Raw genomic sequence first — 27856 nt, 5'->3', positions numbered from 1 at the left:
ATTGTCGCTCCTTCCCTTCTGAGCCCTCTACTGCGCCCTCCAAACACTTGACATACACATATGAGGTATTTCCTTACTCGAGAGAGATTGGGTTACAAATTTTGGGGGGCTTTTTCTCTTATTACCCCTTGTAAAAATTGAAAAACTGGGTCTACTAGAACATGCGAGTGTAAAAAATGAAGATTTTGAATTTTCTCCTTCACTTTGCTGCTATTCCTGTGAAACACCTAAAGGGTTAACAAACTTTCTGAATTTCATTTTGAATATTTTTAGGGGTGCTATAATGAGGTCATTTATGGAGTATTTCTAATATGAAGGCCCTTCAAATCCACTTCAAAACTGAACTGATCCCTGAAAAATTCCGATTTAGAAAATTTTGTGAAAAATTGGAAAATTGCTGCTGAACTTTGAAGCCCTCTGATGTCATCCAAAAGTTAAAAAAACATTGTCAACTTTATGATGCAAACATAAAGTAGACATATTGTATTTGTGAATCAATATATCATTTATTTGGAATGTCTGTTTTCCTTACAAGCAGAGAGCTTCAAAGTTAGAAAAATGCTAAATTTTCTATTTTTTCATAAAATTTTTGAATTTTTCACCAAGAAATTATGCAAGTATTGACAAAAATTTACCACTAACATAAAGTAGAATATGTCACAAAAAAACAGTCTCGGAATCAGAATGAAAAGTAAAAGCATCCCAGAGTTATTAATGCTTAAAGTGACAGAGGTCAGAATTGCAAAAAATGCTCCCGCCCCTAGGGTTATAATGGGCTCCCTCCCCAAGGAGTTAAGTAAATTAAGACCCCAGGATATCTGTTTCTGTCAGTTCTATCGACTGTAGATGAACAGGCATTGTGTAAAAACCCAACGAGAGTGGATTTGCTGTGTTACTGGTTTGACTTAGGAACAAACTTGGGAGCAGAGTCTAAGTATCCTCTAGGTTTTCACCCTTCAACCCACTCCAGGATGTGGAAACTGAAATTCTGCTATTCTGATACCAGATCACTGCCCCAAGCGATATAGGTAACAGCTGGCCAGGCAGCCCCAATGCCAGGCACCAGGGATACAGGCAAAGGTGAGGCTCGTGCAACGGGTCAACAGCCTGGTGGTAATAGCAAGAGATAAAGCACAATCCAGTGTTCAACAGTCAGTAGCAGAAAGTACTGTACCTCCAATAGGTGGTGCTGGTCAGCAGCAAGAGATTTAGCCCAGCGAGGGTTAAGCAGCCTAACGGTGCAGATATAGCAGAGGTGAAGATGCTCTAGTAGCAGCAGGATGAATAGCAGGCTAGTTACATGCCCAGATTAAGTGTCAACAGTCTGGGTCATTCACAGTAGGGTACACAAGGATCCCACAGAGGAAACATCAGGTATAGAGGCACATGTAATATGCAGAACAGGAGATCAGAAACATTACCTGTGGCAGCAGAGAGAAGGCAGGGGCCGGGCTCCTTACATGACACTGTGCTCAGCATTCTCCTTACATGCTCCCTAAACCTTGTATTAAGAGAGCGTTTTGTACTACCTATGTAGAACAGACCGCATGGGCAAATCATTGCATTTACTACCCATTAGGTTCTACATGTAATTACATTTCTAATGTGGATTTCTTCACCACCTATATTTGCAATTTTGCCCGGTTTTAAATTTGGACACCATATACATGAACCACATTTATGATTACTTATGGGGCTGGTTCTAGACAGCCAGTCCATATTCTTTGGTTTTGACTGAAAATTGCTACTGGTAACGACGTCTTTCAAATTTTTACAGCGTCTGAATGCTATTAATGGTCTTTCATGCACGAATTTGCTAAGCTCAGTGTCATTTTTTATTATTGCATAAGAAAAAAGAAAAAACTCCAAGAAATGGCGCTATCCCATATAAAGTAAAAAGTGACTGGGAAATTTAATGCAGCCGTACTTTATTTAAAAGACACTCAGCAGGTACATCCATGAGCAAAACACGTTTCAGGTATAACCTGAAACCCTTTTTCAATTACAGATGTCCGCGTTTTGCTCATGGATGTACCTGCTGAGTGTCTTTTAACCCCTTATGGACCAGGCCATTTTATACCTTAAGGACCGAAGCGTTTTTTGCAATTCTGACCACTGTCACTTTAAACATTAATTACTCTGGAATGCTTTTAGTTATCATTCTGATTCCGAGATTGTTTTTTCGTGACATATTCTACTTTAACTTAGTGGTAAAATTTTATGGTAACTTGCATCCTTTCTTGGTGAAAAATCCCCAAATTTGATGAAAAAAATGAAAATTTAGCATTTTTCTAACTTTGAAGCTCTCTGCTTGTAAGGAAAATGGATATTCAAAAAATATTTTTTTTGGGTTCACATATACAATATGTCTACTTTATGTTTGCATCATAAAATTTATGAGTTTTTACTTTTGGAAGACACCAGAGGGCTTCAAAGTTCAGTAGCAATTTTGAAATTTTTCACAAAATTTTCAAACTCACTATTTTTCAGGGACCAGTTCAGTTTTGAAGTGGATTTGAAGGGTCTTCATATTAGAAATACCCCATAAAAGACCCCATTATCAAAACTACACCCCCTAAAGTATTCAAAAAAACATTCAGTAAGTGTATTAACCCTTTAGGTGTTTCACAGGAATAGCAGCAAAGTGAAGGAGAAAATTCTAAATCTTCATTTTTTACACTCGCATGTTCTTGTAGACCCAATTTTTGAATTTTTGCAAGGGATAAAAAGGAGAAAATTTTTACTTGTATTTGAAACCCAATTTCTCTCGAGTAAGCACATACCTCATATGTCTATGTTAATTGTTCGGTGGGCGCAGTAGAGGGCTCAGAAGGGAAGGAGCGACAAATGGTTTTTGGGGGGCATGCCGCATTTAGGAAGCCCCTATGGTGCCAGGACAGCAAAAAAAAAAACACATGGCATACCATTTTGGAAACTAGACCCCTCAGGGAACGTAACAAGGGGTAAAGTGAACCTTAATACCCCACAGGTGATTCACGACTTTTGCATATGTAAAAAAAATATATATTTTTTTTACCTAAAATGCTTGGTTTCCCAAAAATTTTACATTTTTAAAAAGGGTAATAGCAGAAAATACCCCCCAAAATTTGAAGCCCAATTTCTCCTGATACAGAAAACACCTCGCATGGGGGTGAAAAGTGCTCTGCTGGTGCACTACAGGTCTCAGAAGAGAAGGAAAAGTGGTGGATAAAATCCAGGAAAACAGGAATTACCATACGGCGCTTTTACTCCTTGGACAGATGCAGGCAACAGTCCATATGACAGGTTAGTTCTTTATTGTGCAACTTCAAGTTTCGAGCTCAACTTCAAGTTTCGAGCTCGTGCTGAGCTCTTCGTCAGGCATATGATCAATAACATTAAAAACAGGTGATTTAAAAGCCCGGGGAAGGAACATCTTCCGGGTCACCAGGTCATTACAATCAATTAATTCAATTCAATACCATGTTTAAACTTAATAGAATTTCACAAATATCAATGTACATGTGAAACATAGGTTAAACTTGATTACATGTGTACGGCAGATCTTAAAAAAGGAGGCTTTAAAAACACTATATGGCGCTGCTACCTCCGTATAGTGTTTTTAAAGCCTCCTTTTTTAAGATCTGCCGTACACATGTAATCAAGTTTAACCTATGTTTCACATGTACATTGATATTTGTGAAATTCTATTAAGTTTAAACATGGTATTGAATTGAATTAATTGATTGTAATGACCTGGTGACCCGGAAGATGTTCCTTCCCCGGGCTTTTAAATCACCTGTTTTTAATGTTATTGATCATATGCCTGACGAAGAGCTCAGCACGAGCTCGAAACTTGAAGTTGAGCTCGAAACTTGAAGTTGCACAATAAAGAACTAACCTGTCATATGGACTGTTGCCTGCATCTGTCCAAGGAGTAAAAGCGCCGTATGGTAATTCCTGTTTTCCTGGATTTTATCCACCACTTTTCATTGCCCATCCAGCGACCGAGAGGAACCTGGAAAGGAAACCGTGGCTGCTGACCTCCATTTCTTCCTGCAAGTCTATATGCCTGCTGAGGTGTTGTGCTCTTAGCACAACACGATGTGGTAAGCCTTCAATTTTTGTGCACATTGAAGCCACTCTGCTATACCGTCCACACTAGGAGCGCACCTTGTTGTTTTTTGTCTTTTTCACATTCAGAAGAGAAGGAGTCACATTTGGCTTTTTGAAAGCAAATTTTGCTCTGGGGGCATGCCGCATTTAGGAAGCCCCTATGGTGCCAGAACAGCAAAAAAAAAACACATGGCATACAATTTTGGAAACTAGACCCCTCAGGGAACGTAACAAGGGGTAACGTGAACCTTAATGCCCTACAGGTGTTTCACAACTTTTACATATGTAAAAAAAAAAATAATTTTTTACCTAAAATGCTTGTTTTCCCAAAATGTTTACATTTTTAAAAAAGGGTAATAGCGGAAAATACCCCCCAAAATTTGAAGCCCAATTTCTCCTGATTCAGAAAACACCCCATATGGGGGTGAAAAGTGCTCTGCTGGCGGACTACAGGTCTCAGAAGGGAAGGAGTAACATTTGGCTTTTTGAAAGCAAATTTTGCTCTGGGGGCATGCCGCATTTAGGAAGCCCCTATGGTGCCAGAACAGCAAAAAAAACACATGGCATACCATTTTGGAAACTAGACCCCTCGGGGAACGTAACAAGGGGTAATGTGAACCTTAATACCCTACAGGTGTTTCACGACTTTTGCATATGTAAAAAAATATATATTTTTTTTACCTAAAATGCTTGGTTTCCCAAAATTTTTACAATTTTAAAAAGGGTAATAGCAGAAAATACCCCCCAAAATTTGAAGCCCAATTTCTCCCGATTCAGAAAACACCCCATATGGGTGTGAAAAGTGCTCTGCTGGCGCACTACAGGTCTCAGAAGAGAAGGAGTCACATTTGGCTTTTTGAAAGCGAATTTTGCTCTGGGGGCATGCCGCATTTAGGAAGCCCCTATGGTGCCAGGACAGCAAAAAAAAAACACATGGCATACCATTTTGGAAACTAGACCCCTCGGGGAACGTAACAAGGGGTAATTTGAACCTTAATACCCTACAGGTGTTTCACGACTTTTGCATATGTAAAAAAATATATATTTTTTTTACCTAAAATGCTTGTTTTCCCAAAAATTTTACATTTTTTAAAAGGGTAATAGCAGAAAATACCCCCCAAAATTTGAAGCCCAATTTCTCCCGAGTACGGCGATACCCCATATGTGGCCCTAAACTGTTGCCTTGAAATACGACAGGGCTCCAAAGTGAGAGCGCCATGCGCATTTGAGGCCTAAATTAGGGACTTGCATAGGGGTGGACATAGGGGTATTCTACGCCAGTGATTCCCAAACAGGGTGCCTCCAGCTGTTGTAAAACTCCCAGCATGCCTGGACAGTCAACGGCTATCTGGCAATACTGGGAGTAGTTTTTTTGCAACAGCTGGAGGCTCCGTTTTGGAAACAGTGGCGTACCAGACGTTTTTCATTTTTATTGGGGAGGGGGGTTGTATAGGGGTATGTGTATATGTAGTGTTTTTTCTTTTTATTTTATTTTGTGTTAGTGTCGTGTAGTGTTTTTAGGGTACAGTCGCACGGGCGGGGGTTCACAGTAGTTTCTCGCTGGCAGTTTGAGCTACGGCAGAAAATTTGACGCAGCTCAAACTTGCAGCCGGATACTTACTGTAATCCTCCGCCCATGTGAGTGTACCCTGTACGTTCACATTGGGGGGGGGAACATCCAGCTGTTGCAAAACTACAACTCCCAGCATGTACGGTCTATCAGTGCATGCTGGGAGTTGTAGTTTTGCAACCGCTGGAGGCTCCGTTTTGGAAACAGTGGCGTACCAGACGTTTTTCATTTTTATTGGGGAGGGGAGGGGGGCTGTGTAGGGGTATGTGTATATGTAGTGTTTTTTACTTTTTATTTTATTGTGTGTTAGTGTAGTGTAGTGTTTTTAGGGTACAGTCACACGGGCGGGGGGTTCACAGTAGTTTCTCGCTGCCAGTTTGAGCTGCGGCAGAAATTTTGCCGCACCTCAAACTTGCAGCCGGATACTAACTGTAATCCTCCGCCCATGTGAGTGTACCCTGTACGTTCACATTGGGGGGGGAACATCCAGCTGTTGCAAAACTACAACTCCCAGCATGTACGGTCTATCAGTGCATGCTGGGAGTTGTAGTTTTGCAACAGCTGGAGGCACACTGGTTGTGAAACACCGAGTTTGGTAACAAACTCAGTGTTTTGCAACCAGTGTGCCTTCAGCTGTTGCAAAAGCTACAACCCCCAGCATGTACGGACAGCGGAAGGGCATGCTGGGTGTTGTAGTTATGCAACAGCTGGAGGCATACTACTTTGGCTGGGGATGCTGGGGATTGTAGTTATGCAACAGCTGGAGACACACTGGTTTACTACTTAACTCAGTGTGCCTTCAGCTGTTGCAAAACTACAACTCTCAGCAGTCACCGACAGCCAACGGGCATGCTGGGAGTTGTAGTTATGCAACCACCAGATGCACCACTACAACTCCCAGCATGCACTTTAGCTGATTGTGCAAGCTGGGAGTTGTAGTTACACAACAGCTGAAGGTACACTTTTCCATAGAAAGAATGTGCCTCCAGCTGTTGCAAAACTACAAGTCCCAGCATGCCCATAAAGGCATGCTGGGAGTTGTGGTGGTCTGCCTCCTGCTGTTGCATAACTACAGCTCCCAGCATGCCCTTTTTGCATGCTGGGAGCTGTTGCTAAGCAACAGCAGGAGGCTGTCACTCACCTCCAACGATCCTCGCCGCACAGGTCAGTCCCTCGTCGTCTCCGCCGCCGCCACTGCTCCTGGGGCCCCGATCCCAACAGGGGCGCCGGGGATCGGGGTCCCCAGCACCCGGGGTGCACGTCCCGCACCCACTCACGTCCTCCGGAAGAGGGGCGGAGCGGGTTGCGGGAGTGACACCCGCAGCAGGCGCCCTGATTGGTCGGCCGGTAATCCGGCCGACGAATCAGGGCGATCGTGAGGTGGCACCAGTGCCACCTCACCCCTGCTGGCTCTGGCTGTTCGGGGCCGTCTCTGACGGCCCCGATCAGCCAATAATTCCGGGTCACCGGGTCACTGGAGACCCGATTGACCCGGAATCCGCCGCAGATCGCTGGACTGAATTGTCCAGCAATCTGCGGTCATCGCCGACATGGGGGGTCATAATGACCCCCCTGGGCGATATGCCCCGATGCCTGCTGAACGATTTCAGCAGGCATCGGGGACCGGCTCCGCTCCAGATGGTTGCGGGGGGCCGGTAAAACACATGACGTTCTCATACGTCATGTGTCCTTAAGGACTCGGAAATGGAGACGTATGAGAACGTCATGTGTCCTTAAGGGGTTAAATAAAGTACGGCTGCATTAAATTTACCAGTCACTTTTTACTTTACATGGGATAGCGCCATTCCTTGGAGTTTTTTTTTCCTTTTTTCTTATGCACTTTTAACACTGGAACCGCTGCCACGGCTCCCGGTCAAGCTCCCACGGCCAGCAATCCCAGGAATACCCCATTATAGGGGTGATATGCCTATTGTATAATTCCACCAGGTGAGAGTCCTTTACCCAGAAGCCCACCTATTACCTCCTGTACCCTCAGGATTACACGAGGAGCTGTCCTTACTCTTTTTCTTTTCTACCCTTCTCTCTATATTTTTAATTAATGACCAGTTTTTGTTGATCACTAGTGTTGCTCGCGAATATTCGCAATTCGAATATTATTCGCGAATATCGCATATTCGCGAATTCACGAATTTCGCGAATATAGCGCTATATATTCTTAATTACGAATATTCGTATTTTTTTTTTGTTTTTTTTTGTTTTTTTTTCTTCACAGTACACATCACAGTGATCATCCCTCTCTGCTTCCAGCTTGTGTGGTGTAAAGAAGGCTGTAATACTACTGTGTGAGACTGGCGTGCGAAAATACGCATATGCGAAAATTAGCATATGCTAATTTACGCATATGCGAATTTTCGCGTATGCTAATTTTTGCATGCTAGTATTCGCATATGGTAATTTTTCGCATATGCGAAAATAAAACGAGAATATAACGAATGTGCGAATATTCGCGAATATATGACGAATATTCGTCCATATATTCGCGAATATTCGCGAATTCGAATATGGCCTATGCCGCTCAACACTATTGATCACTGCTCTAATTGTCTTTTCCAGGGGGCAAAATTTGAATGAAAAAGAGAAACCAGGTGGGACCAGACCCCACGTCCTCCTCTTTCCTCCTTTTCTTATACAGGAGATCTCTCCTGTCTTGCGAGAACACTCGATTGAATGCTTTGTTCAGAATTTTTTCCGGGTGCCTCTAGTCTCTTCTTCAGATCTACAGCTTGGGCAAGGAACATTTCATCTGTACTGTTAATGCGTCGTAAGCGCAAAAATTGCCCATATGGTAATGAACTTTTTACATATTCTGGGTGATAGCTGGAGAAATGAAGAAAAGAGTTCGAGGCTGTGGGTTTTCTTAAATCAGAAGTACATAGGCTGCCATCTTTAACTTCTACCAGGACGTCTAAGACTTCTATTTGTTTTTAATCTGTTTTGTAGGTAAACCTCAAGTTCATATCATTGTTTGTGTTCAGAAAATTAACAAAATCCCTGAAGTCCTTCGAGGTACCATCCCAAGCGATGAAAACATCATCAACAAACCTGAGATAGCACCTGACAGACTTCAGGAATGGGTTGTTATCTGTAAATATATACCTGCTTTCGAATGTGGCTACATATAGATTCGCAAAAGTACAGGCCACAGGGGTGCCCATGGCCACACCCCCAATTTGTCTGTACCACACGTCATCAAATTGAAACGCATTATTTTCCAGTACAAAAGAGAGAGTTTCACAGATGAAATGTGTGGTATTATGTGTTTTGTTAGAGTGAAGTAGTACTTCACATATACAATCAACTCCTAACTGTTGCGATATGCTAGTATAAAGGCTTTCTATATCTGTAGAAGCCAGGATCATGTTGTCTGACCATGTGAGGAATTAATTTGTGTCCTTGACCAGCGATGGCACTTCTTGTAAAACATATCTAATTGAGACCAATATATGGAGGGTAGAATTTGACCACTAACTCATAGACTACCAAAAGGCAGCCCAAAAAAACTTTTTTTTCCCCATATATCAAAAAAGTGTGAGATTAAAAGTGCAATCTTTATTATATTAGGTTCGCACTTAATAGTGTTTTAAAATATGGAGCACCATATCGTCCTACTTCTTTAAATATGTATATATAAATTGACCATCCGGTCTGATGGATTGAATACACACTGAAGCGGAGATGAGGTGCCTGCAGAACACCAGCATTCATCGCTATGTAGGACAAAGGAACTCAAAGTTAAAAGCTTAACATGGCCCCCCTCGACATGTTTCACTGCCTCAGCAGCGTTATCAAGAGGTAAGTGGGCACTGAGTTAAAAAACGCCATGCAGGGGGTTTTAATACCTCCCATCATGATGTCAAAGGATGTCAGGGTTCACACATTATCAATTCTCCACCAATGCCTCTCCTGCATTGAGGATTGGCACTTCAATCAACCAATCCATGTCTCTGCATTGGATCCGCCAATCTCCTGTCTAGGTTCCTTGCGCCCAATCACAGGTAAGTATCCCTGACTGGCATGTGTATCGGCGAATCCCTGTGAGATCGTTTGCCGATGACGTGCTGCGCTATGTTCTCATGCGCGAAGTGATAGAACGGTGGAGCCGGAGTCCGCCTCATCTGCGCGTGCTCCATTCTCCGACTGCATTGGTAGACTTCCGGTTGCGCACCTCAACCTGCACCAAAACTTAGGAATCCACATGGATTCGCCGATACACATGCCAGTCAGGGATACTTACCTGTGATTGGGAGCAAGGAACCTAGACAGGAGATTGGCGGATCCAATGCAGAGACATGGATTGGTTGATTGGAGTGCCAATCCTCAGTGCAGGAGAGGCATTGGTGGAGAATTGATAATGTGTGAACCCTGACATCCTGTGACATCATGATGGGAGGTATTAAAATCCCATGCATGGCGTTTTTTAACTCAGTGCCCACTTACCTCTTGATAACGCTGCTGAGGCAGTGAAACATGTGGAGGGGGGCCATGTTAAGCTTTTAACTTCCAGTTTCTTTGTCCTACATAGCGATGAATGCTGGTGTTCTGCAGGCACCTCGTCTTCACTTCAGTGTGTATTCAATCCATCAGACCGGATGGTCAATTTATATATATATTTAAAGAAGTAGGACGATATGGTGCTCCATATTTTAAAACACTATTAAGTGCGAACCTAATATAATAAAGATTGCACTTTTAATCTCACACTTTTTTGATATATGGGGAAAAAAAGGTTTTTTGGGCTGCCTTTTGGTAGTCTATGAGTTAGTGGTCAAATTAAACCCTCCATATATTGGTCTCAATTAGATATGTTTCCCCGTTTTTTTTGGTCAAATCCCAACTTTTCGAGACCGTGCCTTTAAGGCTTGTCTATATTATGGCAGGATTTCTTTCCACTAAATTAAATCCAGATATTTTTCTGGCACAAGCCCAACATGTGTTTTCAGCCAATGAATTACCATTGAACCAGATTGATATACAATCAGCTTTTCGTAATCTGCAAAAAACCTACAAAAAATACATCCGTTCTTGGTGGGAGATAGCGAGCCTAGAGACCTATCTCCAACAGAAGATAGTGTATAGGGGTGTACGAATTAACATCTTGCCCAATTCACATCAGGAGGATAAGAAGTTCATACAAGGGTGGCAACAACTCCTGACCGAGAATTCATTACGTATGCCGGATTATCTATTAACATACGAGAAAAAGGCTTTCATCGTTGTTGGTGCCCAGTTGGAGAGTCAGATTGAAGAGATACAAGCCTTCAAAAGTAATCCTGAATTCACTAATTTGTAAGAAAGGTTACAAAAACACATTTTGATACTGGTCAAATCTACATCAAAAGACCACAAGGTAATTACACCAACCAATATACAGACATTTCGGAGTCTGAGATATCCGAATCTGACGATACCTCAAACGTACCAACACGAGTATTCAATCAGACAACGAAACTTAAATACAAAAACAAACGTAGAAATCCTAACAGACGCCCCTTTCATAAGGGTGCCACAGCATATGCTCAGGGACCTACCCAGGGTAACTACCCTGCGAGCCAGTTCCACAGTGTAGGAACCCACCCCCAATCAACATGCCATTCCGGAATGATACAAAGAAATTCAGAAGGGATAAATGTGATGGGAACTCATCCTCAATCCACATGTTATCTCGGTACAACTCAAAGAAATCCAGAAGGGACAAATATGATGAGAGTTTCTCCCTCCATGCCTGCCTTTTCCTCCTCTACTCATTTTGCGCCTTTGGCCCAACAGCCAGTGATGACCACAGCTGCTCCAATAATGACCACTGGAACAGTGAATCTACCAACACCAGCGACTTTTTTAGGTGGAGGAGTCCAATTTCGAGACCGGGAGAAATGGGTTTACCCCTCCCAGTCGAGATAGGAAGGGATGAAATGCAAGTAATTAACTTGTCTTCTTATAAATTAACATCTTCCCAAACTGACATTTTAAAGAAAGGTCTATCATATGTTCCAACACCTTCTTTTGACTCCTTTACCTGGATAAAGGACATAAACCTTTTTGCCAGAAAGTTAGCACTCCACAAGATGCATAAGAATAGAGAATTCAACCTGTCTTCAAATATGGAGCGCGAAGAAAGGGCTATAATGGACCTTGTAGATCTTTTAGAGGAAAATGACACAGGAGTTAGGAGGATGGATCCACCCTTCTCTGATCTAAGACCAAAGTCCAGGATTACACCACCCCTTAGCCAATATGGGAATATTCAAACTTTTGTGGCTATGGTCACGAATGACCTAGGAAAAATCAAAAATTATAGTAGATCACGGAATTTCACAATGGCTGAGTTTAAGGCTCTGAAAGAATTGGAGCAAAATGAGCAAATTATTATAAAACCCTCTGATAAAGGAGGAAATGTTGTAATCATGAATAAGAATGACTACAAGAATATGGTATTGAGACTAATAAAGGATCTTTCTATCTACAAAAAATTGGATAGCAATCCCACTGAGATGTATGTGATGGAGCTGAAAACCATCTTGACAGAGGCCAAGACAAATTGTTTGATAACAGAGGATGAATTCCGGGTTATGTTTAACCCCAAACCAACCATAGCAACTCTATACGCACTACCTAAGGTGCATAAGCAGAAAACCCCTATCCCTGGACGACCCATCGTCTCAGGGAATGAGAATCTGACAGAGGGGATAAGTTTGTACATGGATCAGATTTTGGCCCCCTTTGTGGTGGCTCTTCCTTCGTACATTAAAGACAAAGGAGATGCTGTCACTCGACTCCAGGAAATGTCTTTTTCGCCCCAAACATTTATAGCAAGCCTTGATGTTGAGGCGCTATATACTAACATAAAACATGAACTAGGTTTGGAGGCAGTTCGACACTTTCTATCCACAAGAGGCACACAATACACCAGTCACAATGAGTTTGTATTTTGTTTACTTCATTTTCTTCTTACTCACAATTATTTTTTGTTTGATGGTCACTTTTATTTGCAATGCAAAGGCACCGCTATGGGCACTGCTTGTGCACCTAATTTTGCAAATCTCTTCTTAGGGTGGTGGGAAGACACAATTGTTTTTTCGGACACTTTACATAAATATACTAGTCACATTTTATTTTGGGGTAGATTTATTGATGATATTTTGTTATTTTGGGACGGCACCATCACTTTATTTCAGGAGTTTGTTATGATACTTAATCACAATGACATAGGTATGCACTTTACTCACGAAATACATGAAAACACTCCCTGGACTCGAGTGGTAGTATCCATACAAGGATATTTAGGAAACCGACGTCCACCAATAGTTTCCTACAATGGAGGAGTCATCACCCTGTAGCCCTAAAGAGAGGCATTCCAGTCGGGCAATATCTGCGGGCGAAACGGAATTGCTCATCAAATGAAGCCTTCTTGGCAGAGAGCAAATTGCTGTATCAGAGATTCATTTCCCGAGGATATCCAAAAAAGGTCCTACATAGGGCTTTCGCTAGAGCCGGGGACACACCGAGAAATGAATTACATACCACCAATAAAAGATCTGAGACAGCATCAAGACAAAAAATTGTGAGATGCATAGGGACCTTTGATCAGAGCAATCGCCGGGTAATGGACGTCTTGCAGAAATATTGGCCCATTCTGTTGGCAGATTGCGATCTAAGAGAAGTACTTACCGACTATCCATCAATTACATATAGACGAGGGAGGAACATTAGAGAACATCTAGTCAAAAGCCACTTTTCTGACCCTGTGGGGGAAACGTGGCTGAGGTCAACTATTATTGGTTCATATCCATGTGGAAATTGTTCTGTCAGACAGTCCCCAAAACAAAGGATTTCATCAATCCTATTGATGGACGGAGATATGTGATAAGGGAATTCATCAATTGTCAAACCACTGGTATTGTCTACATTGCACAATGTGGATGTCCTATGATCTACATAGGAAAAACTATCCAGCAGTTCAGAAGAAGGATTTCCCAGCACATAAGCACGATACGGACTAGAGCAGATACACCTCTAGCAAGACATTTTTGGTCTCATCATGGGGGCGATTGGTCCTGTTTGAGATTTTTTGGCTTGGCCACACCACGCTTGGGACCAAGACGTGGTAATCTGGATAAGAAGCTTCTACAGGAAGAAGCTAAGTGGATTTATAGACTGAAATCTATGTCTCCTTTGGGCTTGAATGAAGGATTTACTTTCAGCCCATTTATTTAATCAAGTTAACCTGCCTCAAAAATATTTTTCATATCTTTCACAATTTGAAATTATGGTACTTTATGTACCAGTCACGTTAGTGTCGTACTTAAGCCTTATGTGGGTGTCACAGAGATTAAGGGCAGTTCAGGACACACAATCCTAATTATCAATCCCTCCTCCTCTCCCAGCCTCCATGGGAAGTGTGATGACTTCTTATTTTTCCAATCAATAATTTAGTCCTATTGTGTTCCTAATTTCTTCCCCTTCCCCCTTTTTTCCCCTCCCCCCTCGTTTACCCCCAACCCCCCCCCCCTTTCTTTCCCCCCCTGTCCCCTTTTAAGTTTGGGCAATTAGAGTTCCATTGGCATGAATTTATATTCATCCATATAGATGATATAGGGAAAAGTTTTCTTCACCCCTCAAATAAATAAATAATATTTGCTCTCATTGTCCACTCTACTCAATGTTTATAGTAGATTATAAGAATGAGACTACAATTGATGTTTTTTTCTTTTACTTTTATTATGTACAACAATATATTATAATATAGCTCAATGCAATTGAGTCTGTATCATCACCCTCTATTCAAAGTCCTTACCATTCAATTGACATGAGTCCTCACTAAATTGTCTACGTTTTTGCGCATCTCTCCTGGCGCATCCGAAGGATTTCTAAGTTTTGGCGCAGGTTGAGGTGTGCAACCGGAAGTTTACCAATGCCGTCGGAGAACTGAGCACGCGCAGATGAGGCGGACTCCGGCTCCACCATTCTATCACTTCGCGCATGAGAACATAGCGCAGCACGTCATCGGATACCAATCTCACAGGGATTCGCCGATACACATGCCAGTCAGGGATACTTACCTGTGATTGGGCGCAAGGAACCTAGACAGGAGATTGGCGGATCCAATGCAGAGACATGGATTGGTTGATTGGAGTGCCAATCCTCAATGCAGGAGAGGCATTGGTGGAGAATTGATAATGTGTGAACCCTGACATCCTGTGACATCATGATGGGAGGTATTAAAACCCCCTGCATGGCGTTTAACTCAGTGCCCACTTACCTCTTGATAACGCTGCTGAGGCAGTGAAACATGTCGAGGGCCATGTTAAGCTTTTAACTTCGAGTTCCTTTGTCCTACATAGCGATGAATTCTGGTGTTCTGCAGGCACCTTGTCTTCGCTTCAGTGTGTATTCAATCCATCAGACCGGATGGTCAATTTATATATATATATATTTAAAGAAGTAGGACGATATGGTGCTCCATATTTTAAAACACTATTAAGTGCGAACCTAATATAATAAAGATTGCACTTTTAATCTCAAACTTTTTTGATATATGGGGAAAAAAAGTTTTTTTTGGGCTGCCTTTTGATAGTATATGAGTTAGTGGTCACTTCTTGTAAAAGGGATCACAGCAGCCATTCCAAATACTTTGAAAGAGGCTCTATGACAGAGCCCCTCCTCGAGACAATAGGTCTCCCGGGGGAGGGGCCATCAAGGTTTATGCACCTTTGGCAAGAAGTACCATCGCGGGTAGGACGGATGTGTGGGGATCAGTTTCTCTGCTCTCTTCCTGGAAATAATGCTGTTTTCCACATTTTTCCTAAGAAGGGATTGAAGGTTAGATTTGATTCTAGGAATAGGATTATCCTGCAGTCTCTGGTATGTGAGCGGATCACTTAGTTGGTGCAATGCTTTTTTTGAGTAGTACTCACTTGGCATTTCGACAACATTGCCGCCTTTGTCGGATCTTTTGATCACGATATCCTTTATTCTTTTAAGGCGGTCTAATGCTGATCTCTCCCCATACCCGAGATTTCAAGGATCCTTTTCATACACCAGTGACTTAACTTCCTGTAGTACTTTATTGTGGAAGATATCAAAATTGCTGCCAGGGGTTACTTGGGGGCAAAAAGATGACTTTATGCCTCTTATAAAGGGGTTCTCCGCTGCCCTGCCTTCCGGAGCTCCGCTCACTCCAGAAGTTTATTACTCCGAACGCTGTGTGCGGGCTTCCGTGTTCGAGGCCACCCCCTCGTGGCATCACGCCCGCCCCCTCCAGACGTCATGCCCGCCCCCTCAATGAAAGTCTATGGGAAGGGGGCATGACAGCGGTTGCACCCCCTTCCCATAGACTTTCGTTGAGGGGGCGGATGTGACATTACGAGGGGGCGGGCATGACGTCACGAGGGGGAGGCCTCGAACACGGAAACCCGCACACAGCGTTCGGAGTAATAAACTTCCGGACGCTGCAAGTGGAGCTCCGGAAGGCAGGGCAGCGGAGAACCCCTTTAATTTCCTCTAGCAGCATATATTCACTGTCAGTATGATATTTCTTTATTAGCATAGATTTTTTTTCAAATTTAACTTTCTAATAGATTTAAATAAGTCCACTTCAAAGTCAACTATATCAAATTCCTCTGTTAGACAGAAATTGAGGCCTCTTGACAAAAGAGACATTGGCCCAGATTTATCAAACTGTGCGAGAGAAAAAGTGGAGGGAACTTTCCACAACAACCAATCACAGCTCAGCTAACAAGCTCTGGTAAAGTGAAACCTGAGCTGTGATTGGTTGTTATGGGAAAATCACTCCACTTTTTCTCTCACACAGCTTGATAAATCTAGGCCATTGTGTCCTGATCCAATATTTTATCAGTGAGGTTGATGACGGCACAAGTGTCTATTTGCTGGTTCAGTTGTGTCAGGTTACTTTCTTCTTCCTTTGTAGGTTTCTTTTTGGTCTTGCTGAATCTTCCTCTCTTCTTTCTTCTTGATCCCCTTCGGGTTTTCCTCCTAAAGGGTCAAAAGGGTCAAAACTGGCTTTCTTTTTGTTCAGGTTTTTGCTGGTCGTGTCTCCATCATGAACTAAATAGAGCCATTGTCTGACCTTTTTTGCACCTCAGTCTTGCTGGAATCGAATTCGGTCATCCAGTAATATGTTGTCTTTCATTTCTGGTTGTTACCGCGAGCACGTCTGGGACGTTGTCGTCTCACACCCCCTGGAGGAAATGCTTTGTTTGCATCATAATCAAGTTTATCTCGAATAAACCTATCTTTCTTTTTATCTTTAATAATAGATTGAAGTGCTAAAAAAAAATTCAAAAAAATTTTTGAGAACTGTTTTGCCTCTCATTAATTCTTCAGCTATTTTTGAGTATTCCTGTTCATTTTTGTCAATGACCGCTCTCAGCATTTGTAAAGAGTACTCTTGATGTATTGCCTTCCAGGTTTGTACAAACTCTGGATCATCAGTGAACTGTTATAGTTCTTTACAGTTTCTTAATCCTCTTAGGACTCTTTCACACTCGTTATACGATCTCAGGGAGCTGACAGTCCAAGAGAGACGCATCTCTTTTTCATCCAGAGACATAACTTTATATTTCAGGTTTTTCACGCTTATAACTTGGAGCATGTCTTTGATGTTACCTTAGTTTAAAAAGTTGCTGACGTCCCACCTCATCAACAGGCACATTGGGTATGCTGCTTGATGAATCATCTGATTCCATTATCCACGAGTAGATTTCGTTGATGTGATGCGGGGTGTGCTCTGACTATTTACAAAGAATTCTGTTTCGAGCAATGTTGATGTAACAAGCTGGATGTGGATCCTCTACCTGTGTGGCTGATGACTCGGACCGTATCGGGGAGCGGAGTCTAAGGTGCCGCTGGTCTTCACCAGAGCTCACCACAAGGCAGGATGGGCTTTCTGCGGCAGGCGACACCCAGGTCGCGACCCCCGACATGGCTCGACAACACAGGTTACTGGGTAAGGTAACGAAGGAGGAAGCAGTAGCGTAGTCAGCATAGCAGAAGGTCAAGGCAGGTGGCAAAGGTTTGTAGTAAAAAAACATAGCAGGAAGGTCTGGATGCATGGGTATGGCAAAACAGGCAATAGGGAACCCTTTCTCTCAGGCAAAAGGCACTGAAGATCCGGCAGGAAAGTGTGGAGGTGCAACAACTTATTATGGGGTGTCAGGTGTATTCACTGATTATGGGCATACTGGCCCTTTATATTTCAGAGCTCCGGGGAGAGCTGAGAGGGAGAGAGCTGCAGGAGTGGGACGTGGTGAGTGACAGGCCGGGATTCGCATGCGGGCGCGTCCCGTGATGCGAATCCCAGCCCTGCCGGCGGTCGGGGACAGAGTAACACTGCACTCACGGCCAGTGCTTGCGGCCAGAGTGCAGTGTGTAACACTACCCCCCCCCCCCCCCTTTGGTCTCCCCCTCCTTTTACGGCTCAAGAACCTTTTGAGAAGATCCTGATCTAGGATGTTATCCTGTGTTTCCCAAGACCTCTCCTCAGGTCCGAACCCCTCCCTATCTACAAGAAAGAAATGTTTTCCTCTGATGAGTTTGGAACCCATAATTTCCTTGACAGAATAAACATCAGAGGTACCCGAGATGGGAGTAGGAGATACGTCTTTTTTAGAGAAGCGGTTATAGATGACGGGTTTCAAGAGGGAGACGTGAAAAGAATTTGGCATCCGAAGGGAGGAAGGCAGATGAAGAGAATAAGCCACTGGATTTAAGCGTTTCTTGACTTTGAAAGGACCTAAATAGCGTGGAATGAGTATTCAGGAGGAGGACGCCTTTTCTTGTCCGCTTGAAATTTCATACGGGTCATGGCACGAAGGAGAGAGAGAAGAGTCTTCTTACAGATGGAGGTGAAGTTCCATACAAGTTCATCAGCCATAGAGACACCGGACGGAGAAGACAAGGGCAAAGGTGGACGAGGATGAAGTCCATAGACTACAAAGAAGGGTGAAGTTCCTGTGGATTCGGTATCCCTATGGCTGTAAGAAAACTCTGCCCAGGGTAGTAGATTTTTTTAACTGTAATTTTATTCAGTCCTCGGTAGTCGATGCAAGGATGCAACGACCCATCTATTTTTTCTATGAAGAAGAACCCAGCTCCGGCAGTAAAAGAGGATCTCCTGATGAATACCTTCTGAAGGTTCTCTTGGATGTAGGTTGACATGGCCTGAGTTTCAGGAACAGACAAGGGGTACATTCGTCCCCTGGGAGGTGTGGTGCCAGCCAGTAAATCAATGGGACAATCGTAAGGACGATGTGAAGGCAAGACTTCAGCTTGCTTTTCACTGTAGACATCAGCAAAGTCCTGGATGAAAGAAGGTAAACTGGGCAGAGAACTAGACGAAGATTTCAACTTGATCACACGTATATGAATACAGTGGTTGTTGCAGTACGGGCCCCAGCGAAGAACTTCTCCAGTTTCCAATCAAGCTGCGGAGCATGGAGTTGTAACCATGGCAGGCCAAGCAAGAGAGGAGAAGTACAATGTGGGAGAACATAGAAAGACAAGTTCTCCCACATGTTTTTTTTTCTGGCTGATTTTGGAAAACTGCCACTGCAGTTTTTGAGCAAAAGTCAGAAGTGGATCCATAAGGGAGGAAGTATAAGTACTTCCTTTATATGTCTTTTTCCTTTTGAATTCACTTCTGGCTTTGGCTCAAAAACTGCAGTGGCAGTTTTCCAAAAATTGTCAGAGAAAAAAACAAGTGGAAACTTAGCCTATGGGAGACTCCGACATGCATAGACAATGGTTCTGTGCGATATAGCACGGTGCAGTCCTGTCTTTCTCCATTGAGAAATCAAGCAGTCGGCGCTTCTCCCCCTAGATCACCCTGGCAACGGCAAATTCTATACTCACACAGGTAAGTTGCCGATGTTATGCAAATTGTGCAGTTCCCCTTGTGCTGGGGGTACTGACCAATTGTCCAAATAAAGTAAGCAGAAATAAATACCAGATCTTTCTGTCCTGGGGAGCAATATTCGATACCATAGTAGTGGGCCTATTTTATATTGGCTATTGGGTTCATTTTCTTCTTATTTACACCACTGTCACCTGTTATTGCATTATTGGTCACAAAATGTCAAGCTCCAGCTGTCTCTAATGCAGTGATCGTTCATCATATAGACCTTTCATATATGCTCCTGCAATTAATATGAATAAATTCTTCTTGCTAGTGAAGTCATTGTCAGTTCCGCATTTGAAATGATCTGTGTATTAGTAACTGGATCATCTTCCAGTGGGGTGGTCACCACTAGGCCACTTGTTTTATCATCACAAGCCCATTGGGATTAGCGCCACTATACTTTCTCCAGCCCCCTTTTTGAAACTTGAGTTATCTTACTGAGTTCAGAAGATCCCTTTTGGGTAGAAACAGGTTCCTTTTAGGTGTCTTCGAAGAGCTGTAAAATATGTCTTGTTTACTATAATTATATGCTGACATCTAGTGGCTATCTGTGTTATAGGCTATAGTAAGCATGTTAAGTGGGAATTTTTACAGGGCAGGGGCATCTCTTTATAAAACAGTATACAGAAGGATCAGCACTTTATGTGTCATCAACCTGAAATCTGTGAAGTATGAAAAAAAAATTATCCACAACGAATTATTGCCTTTTTTTTTTGCATTTTTTAAGGTATAGAGTGTGACCAAAAATACGAAATTCTGGACTATGGTATTTTTTATGTGTACACCATTGACAGTGTGGTTTAATTAACATATTTTTATAGTTTGGACATTTACGCACGCTTCGGTACCACTTATGTTTATATTGTTTACATATTTTGTTTAATGGGAAAGGGGGGGGGTTAAATCACATTTACTAACAATTTTTTGTTACTTTCTTTTACACTATTTTTTGCATGCAATCCTTAGATTGCATACTCTGAACAATGCCATGGCATAGCATAGCACTGATCAGTGTTATGGGCGCTCGACTGCTCCAGCCTACTATGCCGATCAGATGGCGAGGAGGTAGGTAAGGGCCCTGTTCGGGATGCCGCGGTGACCCCAAACCGCTCACTGAGCTAGCCGGGATAACTTTTCCCCCCGTTTTAGACACCACGATCAACTTTGATTGCGGCATCTAACGGGTTAATACCGGACATCAGCCCGATCGGCGATGTCCAGCATTAGCTGCGAGTATGAAATTCAAATAACAGGAATGGGCAATAGACATAAATATACGTCCATTGTCCTTAAGGGGTAAAGATAAAGGAAGTGGATTATACAAGTTTCAAAATTGTGGTTTGTGAATATTCTTTTAGTAAGGACCCAGCAAAGTGAGGCTATGTTCACACAAAAGAATTTCAATGCAGAATACAGAGGAAAAAGTCAGCTGGGAAATTCTGCTACAAAGAGTTAACATTGTGGTGAATGGAATTTCAGCTGTTCCATTTACATGGCAAATTTTCTGCCATAGAATTTCCACTGCAGAATTTCTGCATGCCGAATACTGCAAAAACATTGAACCTGTCATAAATTTTTGCAGAATTCCTCAGCAGAGTCCATTGAAGTGTTGAGCAAAAGAAATTCTGCATAAATTCAAGACAAATCCCATGCCCATTTGCAAGCAATCTCCAAAACTACAAAAAATCAGCTGCCAATTTGGCAGAAAGGAATCTGAGCAGAAGCACAGATATACCACTGTGATATACCAACATAGCCTTATTTGACTCCTGGTAGGCTTATTGACAAAGTGGTGACCATTTTGTGTTACTCCTGGTACTGCCAGGTGATAATCTTTGTCTCCATGGCTTACCATAAGTATCAACAATATGAGGATACTGTATATGAGATATAGAAATTAAATAGGTTGTTCCATAAAAACCGGCAGTTTCCAAATGCCTACAAAGACATATGCTTAGTCAACATTCTTCACAACCTAGAGTTAATTCTCCTCTGAGCTCCATGGCTGAAGGCCTATCATGAACTACCAACCTGGCTGATCACAGCATGAAAGCTACTCATCCTTCTAGCTGGGTACTGTCAACCCCACTCTACCCCTTATCCCAACACTGAATAGAGAACATAGAACACCTCTTCAGTGTTGAAGAGAGCATGAGAAATTACAGTAAAAGGAAAAAACGTATTTGGTCCCCTGCTGACTTTGGTCGTTTGTCTACTGACAAAGAAATGATCAGTTTATAATTAGAACGGTAAGTTTATTTAACCCCTTAAGGACTCACGGTTTTTCCGTTTTTGCACTTTTGTTTTTTCCTCCTTACCTTTTAAAAATCATAACCCTTTCAATTTTCCACCTAAAAATCCCTATTATGGCTTATTTTTTGCGTCACCAATTTTACTCTGCAGTGACATCAGTCATTTTACCCAAAAATTCACTACGAAACGGAAAAAAAAAATCATTGTGCGACAAAAATCGAAGAAAAAACTCAATTTTGTAACTTTTGGGGGCTTCCGTTTCTACGCAGTGCATATTTCTGTAAAAATGACACCTTATCATTATTCTGTAGGTCCATACGGTTAAAATGATACCCTACTTATATAGGTTTGATTTTGTCGTACTTCTGGAAAAAATCATAACTACATGCAGGAAAATGTATGGAGCATCAATCGGACACCGAGGAGGCAGGTAAGGGCCCTCCTGGTGTCCTGCAAGCTGTTCGGGATGCCGCGATTTCACCGCGGCGGTCCCGAACAGCCCGACTGACTAGCCGGGATACTTTCACTTTCGCTTTAGAAGCGGCGGTCAGCTTTGACCGCCGCTTCTAAAGGGTTAATACCGCACATCGCCGCGATCGGCGATGTGTGGTATTAGCCGCGGGTCCCGGCCGTTGATGAGCGCCGGGACCGCCGCGATGTGATGCGGGGGCGCAGTGCGACCCCGCTTCATATCGCGGGAGCCGGCGCAGGACGTAAATATACGTCCTGCGTCGTTAAAGGGTTAAATAGTGAGAGGCAGAATAACAACAGAAGAAATCCGGAAAAAAAGCATTTTAACCCCTTAAGGACTCAGGGTTTTTCAGTTTTTGCACTTTCGTTTTTTCCTCCTTACCTTTTAAAAATCATAACCCTTTCAATTTTCCACCTAAAAATCCATTTAATAGCTTATTTTTTGCGTTGCCAATTCTACTTTGCAGTGACATTAGTCATTTTACCCAAAAATGCACGTCAAAACGGAAAACAAAATCCTTGTGCGGTAAAACGAAGAAAAAACGCCATTTTGTAAATTTTGGGGGCTTCCGTTTCTACGCAGTGCATATTTCGGTAAAACTTACACCTTATCATTATTCTGTAGGTCCATACGGTTAAAATGATACCCTACTTATATAGGTTTGATTTTGTCGCACTTCTGGAAAAAATCATAACTACATGCAGGAAAATGTATACGTTTAAAAATGTCATCTTCTGACCCCTATAACTTTTTTATTTTTGCACGTACAGGGCGGTATGAGGACTCATTTTTTGCGCCGTCATCTGAAGTTTTTATCGGTATGATTTTTGTTTTGATCGGACTTTTTGATCACTTTTTATTCATTTTTTAATGGAATTTTTTTGCGCGTACGCCATTGACCATGCGGTTTAATTAATGATATATTTTTATAGTTTGGACATTTACGCACGTAGCGATACCACATATGTTTATTTTTTATTTTTTTTCCCGTTTTATTTTTTTATGGGAAAAGGGGGGTGATTCAAACTTTTATTAGGGAAGGGGTTAAATGACCTTTATTAACACCTTTTTTTTTACTTTTTTTTTGCAGTGTTATAGGTCTCATTGGGACCTATAATACTGCACACACTGATCTCCTATGCTGATCACTGGTGTGTATTAACACGCCTGTGATCAGTGTTATCGGCGCTTGACTGCTCCTCCCTGGATCTCAGGCACGGAGCAGTCATTCGCCGATCGGACACCGAGGAGGCAGGTAGGGGCCCTCCCGGTGTCCTGTAAGCTGTTCGGGACGCCGCGATTTCACCGCGGCGGTCCCGAACAGCCCGACTGAGCAGCCGGGTCACTTTCACTTTCACTTTAGAAGCGGCGGTCAGCTTTGACAGCCGCTTCTAAAGGGTTAATACCGCACTGGCTTCTGGCTTTGGCAAAAAAAACATCTGAAAAAAAATTGTATGGAAACCTAGTCTAATGCCCACACTGAACAATTTAGCCAGACTTATTTATAGTACTTGAGATGTAAAGGTTCTGGTTTCTCTGTGGGGGACAAGATGTGGCTTATTACAAAAAATTCCTTCTAGTAAACAGACTCCAAGATTCACCAGTTTGTATGACATTTCTGAAATTATTGTTTTGTTCCATCTGAAATTACTCATCTTTCAAGATACATAGGGCCTTCATTGGGGTTTCATATAAATTTACATAAAAATGTATAGTGAAATTAATTTTACTTCATTTAATATTGTTTTGTTCTGTATTTTCCCTGTTGTTTCACCCTGTTCATTATTTGCAGCTATTTTTCCAAAAATGTGGGCGTGGTTTTACATTTTTTCTCAATCCAAGTGATTTATGAAATTGTTCACCCTGTTTTTGGCTGCGATGTTTCACTTTTAACAGTGAGGTTAAATAAATGCAAACTGCCAAAGTTTCACATGTATAAACACATTTATGCATATGAGATGAAAATGAATAACATTTCATTATGAAAAAGAGAAAATAAAAAGGGGAAACATGAGGCCCATAATGCCTTAATACAATACATCTCTGCTCAAAAAGTACTTGCTTTCTATTGCTGAGTCCAGCTCTAGGGCTAACTGGAGTATAAGGTTTCCAAAATATTGGATTCAGAAGTCTCTTTATAGTATCTTCACTGAAGGCTATGGCCTAGAGGAAAGGTCCTGAGTTCCAGCCAGGTCTATTAATGCTGACAGTTTAAGTAAAAAGGTTTCACAAGCAGGTCCCTGGTATAGGTCCCTGGTATACCTGGGTTTAGTGCCCCCCCTCCCCATAGGAAAGGGGGGGTTTACTGTGATGTACCTACCTAACCGTGGTCCAGTAGTATCCGTGGCTCAATAGCTTCTGCGGAAACATCCCTCAGTTGCCATGTCTACCAGGCTCACAGCTAGTGGGGCTGCCTAGCCTATTGTGGAGCAGGGACACCAGATCAATCACGCTTGGCACCAGCATGCCATTCTCCTTGAATCCCAGGATATTTAAACAGGTGTTTGTTGGCCATAGACACCTGTGATTGCTATTACTTAGTGCCTCAATCATGTTTTAATGCATCTTTGTTGCATCTGGTCCTGAGTGTTGGGTGTTTTTTAATTAAGCTGTATATTTATTCAAAGAACATTTTTCAAATACAAGAAATATGGTCAAAGAACAACATCTCTAGCTACTAATAGGCCAATAGAGGCAGAAATATGACAGGAAACAGCAAATAAAATGAGCAATAAACGTAATAGTAACACCCAATGGGGAAACAGCCAAGAGAAGGCAAAAAAAAGTACCCCAAAAGAAGGCACACAGACAAACCAAACAGACAGGACAAAAAAGACAAGGAGGATGACAACAAATGAGAGGTAAAAAGGAGGAAAAGGAGGGGTATAAGGACAAATTAAGGGGAACAATGATCAGTGAACTGGTCCCAAGGATCCCAAATAGACACAAACAGAGGCACAGTATTATTCAGGGTGGCAGTAAGGGACACAAGGAACCGGATCTCACAAACACGAGCCAATAAGTTAGAACTAGAGGGAGGAGTAGTGTTCTTCCAACATTTCGCGATCAGTGTCTTAGCAGCTAGGACAATATGCATACAGAGCTTGAATTGCTTTTTAGATAGGGCCCTGTGGGACAGGTGTAGTAGATAGACCAGAGGATCAAGGGGAAAATCGACAGCAAAGACATCCCTAACTAACCCCTTAACCATCTTCCAGAAACCCAGGATGAGGGGGCAGGACCAGAAAATGTGAAAAGCTGACCCTATCCCCATCCCACAAGGCCAACAGTATGGAGGGATTGACAGGCTCAATCTATGTAGCAGCTCTGGAGTATGATACCAACCCATCAGGAGTTAATATTAAGTCTCTTTGTATGCCGTACATATAGAGGCTTTAGAGGCCCTCTTCTTCCACTGCGATAAGGAAATTTGGGCATTCAGAACCTCCTCCCAACGGTGCACATACTTATGTGACAGAGCCATCCCAGCAACAGGGCAGTTAAGAACAGCATAAATATCAGAAAGCAGGCCCTTAGCCATAGCAGTTCAAAGCTTGTGGGCAGGGAAACCACTGTCTAGCCCGTTCGGAGGAGGGAAGGGCGTTCCTAGACACTAACTGATCAAAGGACAAAAGGGAGAGGGTGAGAGGGTCTGCCACATCAGCATAACAGAACAAACCCCTGGATCCCCAGTGCCGAACCATACCAGAGGTCAAACCAACTCCATCCATCTGCTATACACATGATAAGAAGACCACGCCACCGGAGGTGGTGGAGGTGGACCGCCAAATACTATTTGGTCACATCTGGGACAGCTACACCCCTGCAGATCTATGCGCCATCATAACTGACATGGGCAAGCGTTGTCGCATGGCATCCCAAATTAAGCGACTGCAGGGAATGGAGAGCGCAATATGGCTGAAAAACGCAATATACTAAGATTGACATTTCTCCATCAATGCTCTAATGGTTAAGAGGAAACCCAGATATTTAAAAGCCAAGAGAGACTATTTAAAAGGAGTAGTCAGCCTAGAGAAGAGAGGAAAGAGACACAGAAAGATTAAGAGGCATCGCCTCAGTCTTACAGAGATTCACCTTATAGCCAGAGACCACCCCATAGGATTGCAAGACCATGTAAAGATTAGGAAGAGATGTCAAGGGAGGGGTCAAAGTAAGAAGAACAGCATCCGCACACCCGAGATATCCGGGTCTCCCTGGATCAAAGCAGCCAAAGGCTCAATACGAAGAGCAAAAATCAGGGGAGACAGCGGGCATCCCTGCCAAGTGCCATTGAAAAGAGGAAAGCTAGAGGAGGTCACATAAGAAAGCTTGATAGAAGCAGTAGGACAGGAGTAGAGGCCCTGCAGCACAGTCAAAAACCCTCCCGTGTTCCCAAACTTCTGAAGGGTAGCGAATATAAAGGGCCAGCCTGGCCCATCAAAGGCCTTTTCCGCATAGAGGCTAAGCACCAAGCCCTGCTCCGAGCGACGACTGACCAAGTCTATCAGACCCACCACTCTCCTAGAGTTGTCTGCCCCTGACGATCTGGGATAAAGCCCAGCTGGTCCTTGTGGATAAGGGAGGGAAGAAAATAGCACCAGTGATTAGCCAGAACTTTGGCAAATAGCTTTAAATCAGAGTTAAGGAGAGCGATAGACCGGTAGCTCAAACAATCATGAAGATCCTTATCTGGCTTAGGAATAAGAGTGATCAAAGAGTGTAAAAATGACTGCAGGATCCCACCCCCATCCATGAATGAGTTAAAAAGGGAGACAAGTTTAGGGAGAAGCTGAGAAGCAAACGTCTTAAAGTAGAGATAAGTGAACCCGTCCGGTGCAGGGGAGCACCCCGAAGAAAGGGACTTAAAGGGGTATTCCAGGATTTTTTTTTTTATTTGACTATGCTACAGGGGCTGTAAAGTTAGTGTAGTTCATAGTATAGTGTATGTACCTGTGTGTGACGCTTTTCTCACAATTCTTCTGTGATTTTCACCCCAATATTTATTTTTAATAGCATACAAAATTACTGTTGTCTCAGATTTTTTCCAGTTGCAATGCAGCCGAGACCTGACATCACTAGTCAGCTGATGACAGGGAGCCTGTCTGCTTCAATGGGTGGAGCTATCGCTTGGTGGGAGAGATCAACAGCAACTAATGCAGCAGTTGTAGGCACTCTGATTGAAAACCACAGGTCTTTTGAATGGATGCAGCTCATTTATGTTTCAATGGGTGGGGTGGCTGATGTGTGGGAGGGAGGAAAATGAAATGATGGGATTTGTAATCAAAAAAGGAAAACTAAAACAGGAAATACCAGTTCACAAAAAGCTAGCCACAGGCAATCTCACAACATAGCCATTTAGCCCCAAGCGCAGATCCTTCCTAAGCATGTCCATTAATGTCTGCCAGGTACGTACTAAAATTAACGTATGGTGGATAACCCCTTTAACTACCTCCTGAAACTCCTGCAAGGAGCATCCAAGGTGGTTCTATCAGTAGCTGTCAGGGACGGGAGGTCACAGGCCGACAAAAAGGAG

At 42.8% G+C, this 27856-nt stretch overlaps 1 long non-coding RNA gene across 1 annotated transcript in view; it reads right to left on the bottom strand.

Moving 5' to 3' along the window:
- LOC130368719 (uncharacterized) overlaps positions 1 to 27856 on the bottom strand; it is a 160573-nt gene that overhangs the window by 90775 nt on the left and 41942 nt on the right. The gene's annotated exons all lie outside the window — the stretch shown is intronic.

This window comes from Hyla sarda, chromosome 4 (assembly GCF_029499605.1).
Source record: "Hyla sarda isolate aHylSar1 chromosome 4, aHylSar1.hap1, whole genome shotgun sequence".
NCBI classification, from domain to species: domain Eukaryota; kingdom Metazoa; phylum Chordata; class Amphibia; order Anura; family Hylidae; genus Hyla; species Hyla sarda.
This window is presented reverse-complemented; position numbering and strand designations above follow the sequence as displayed.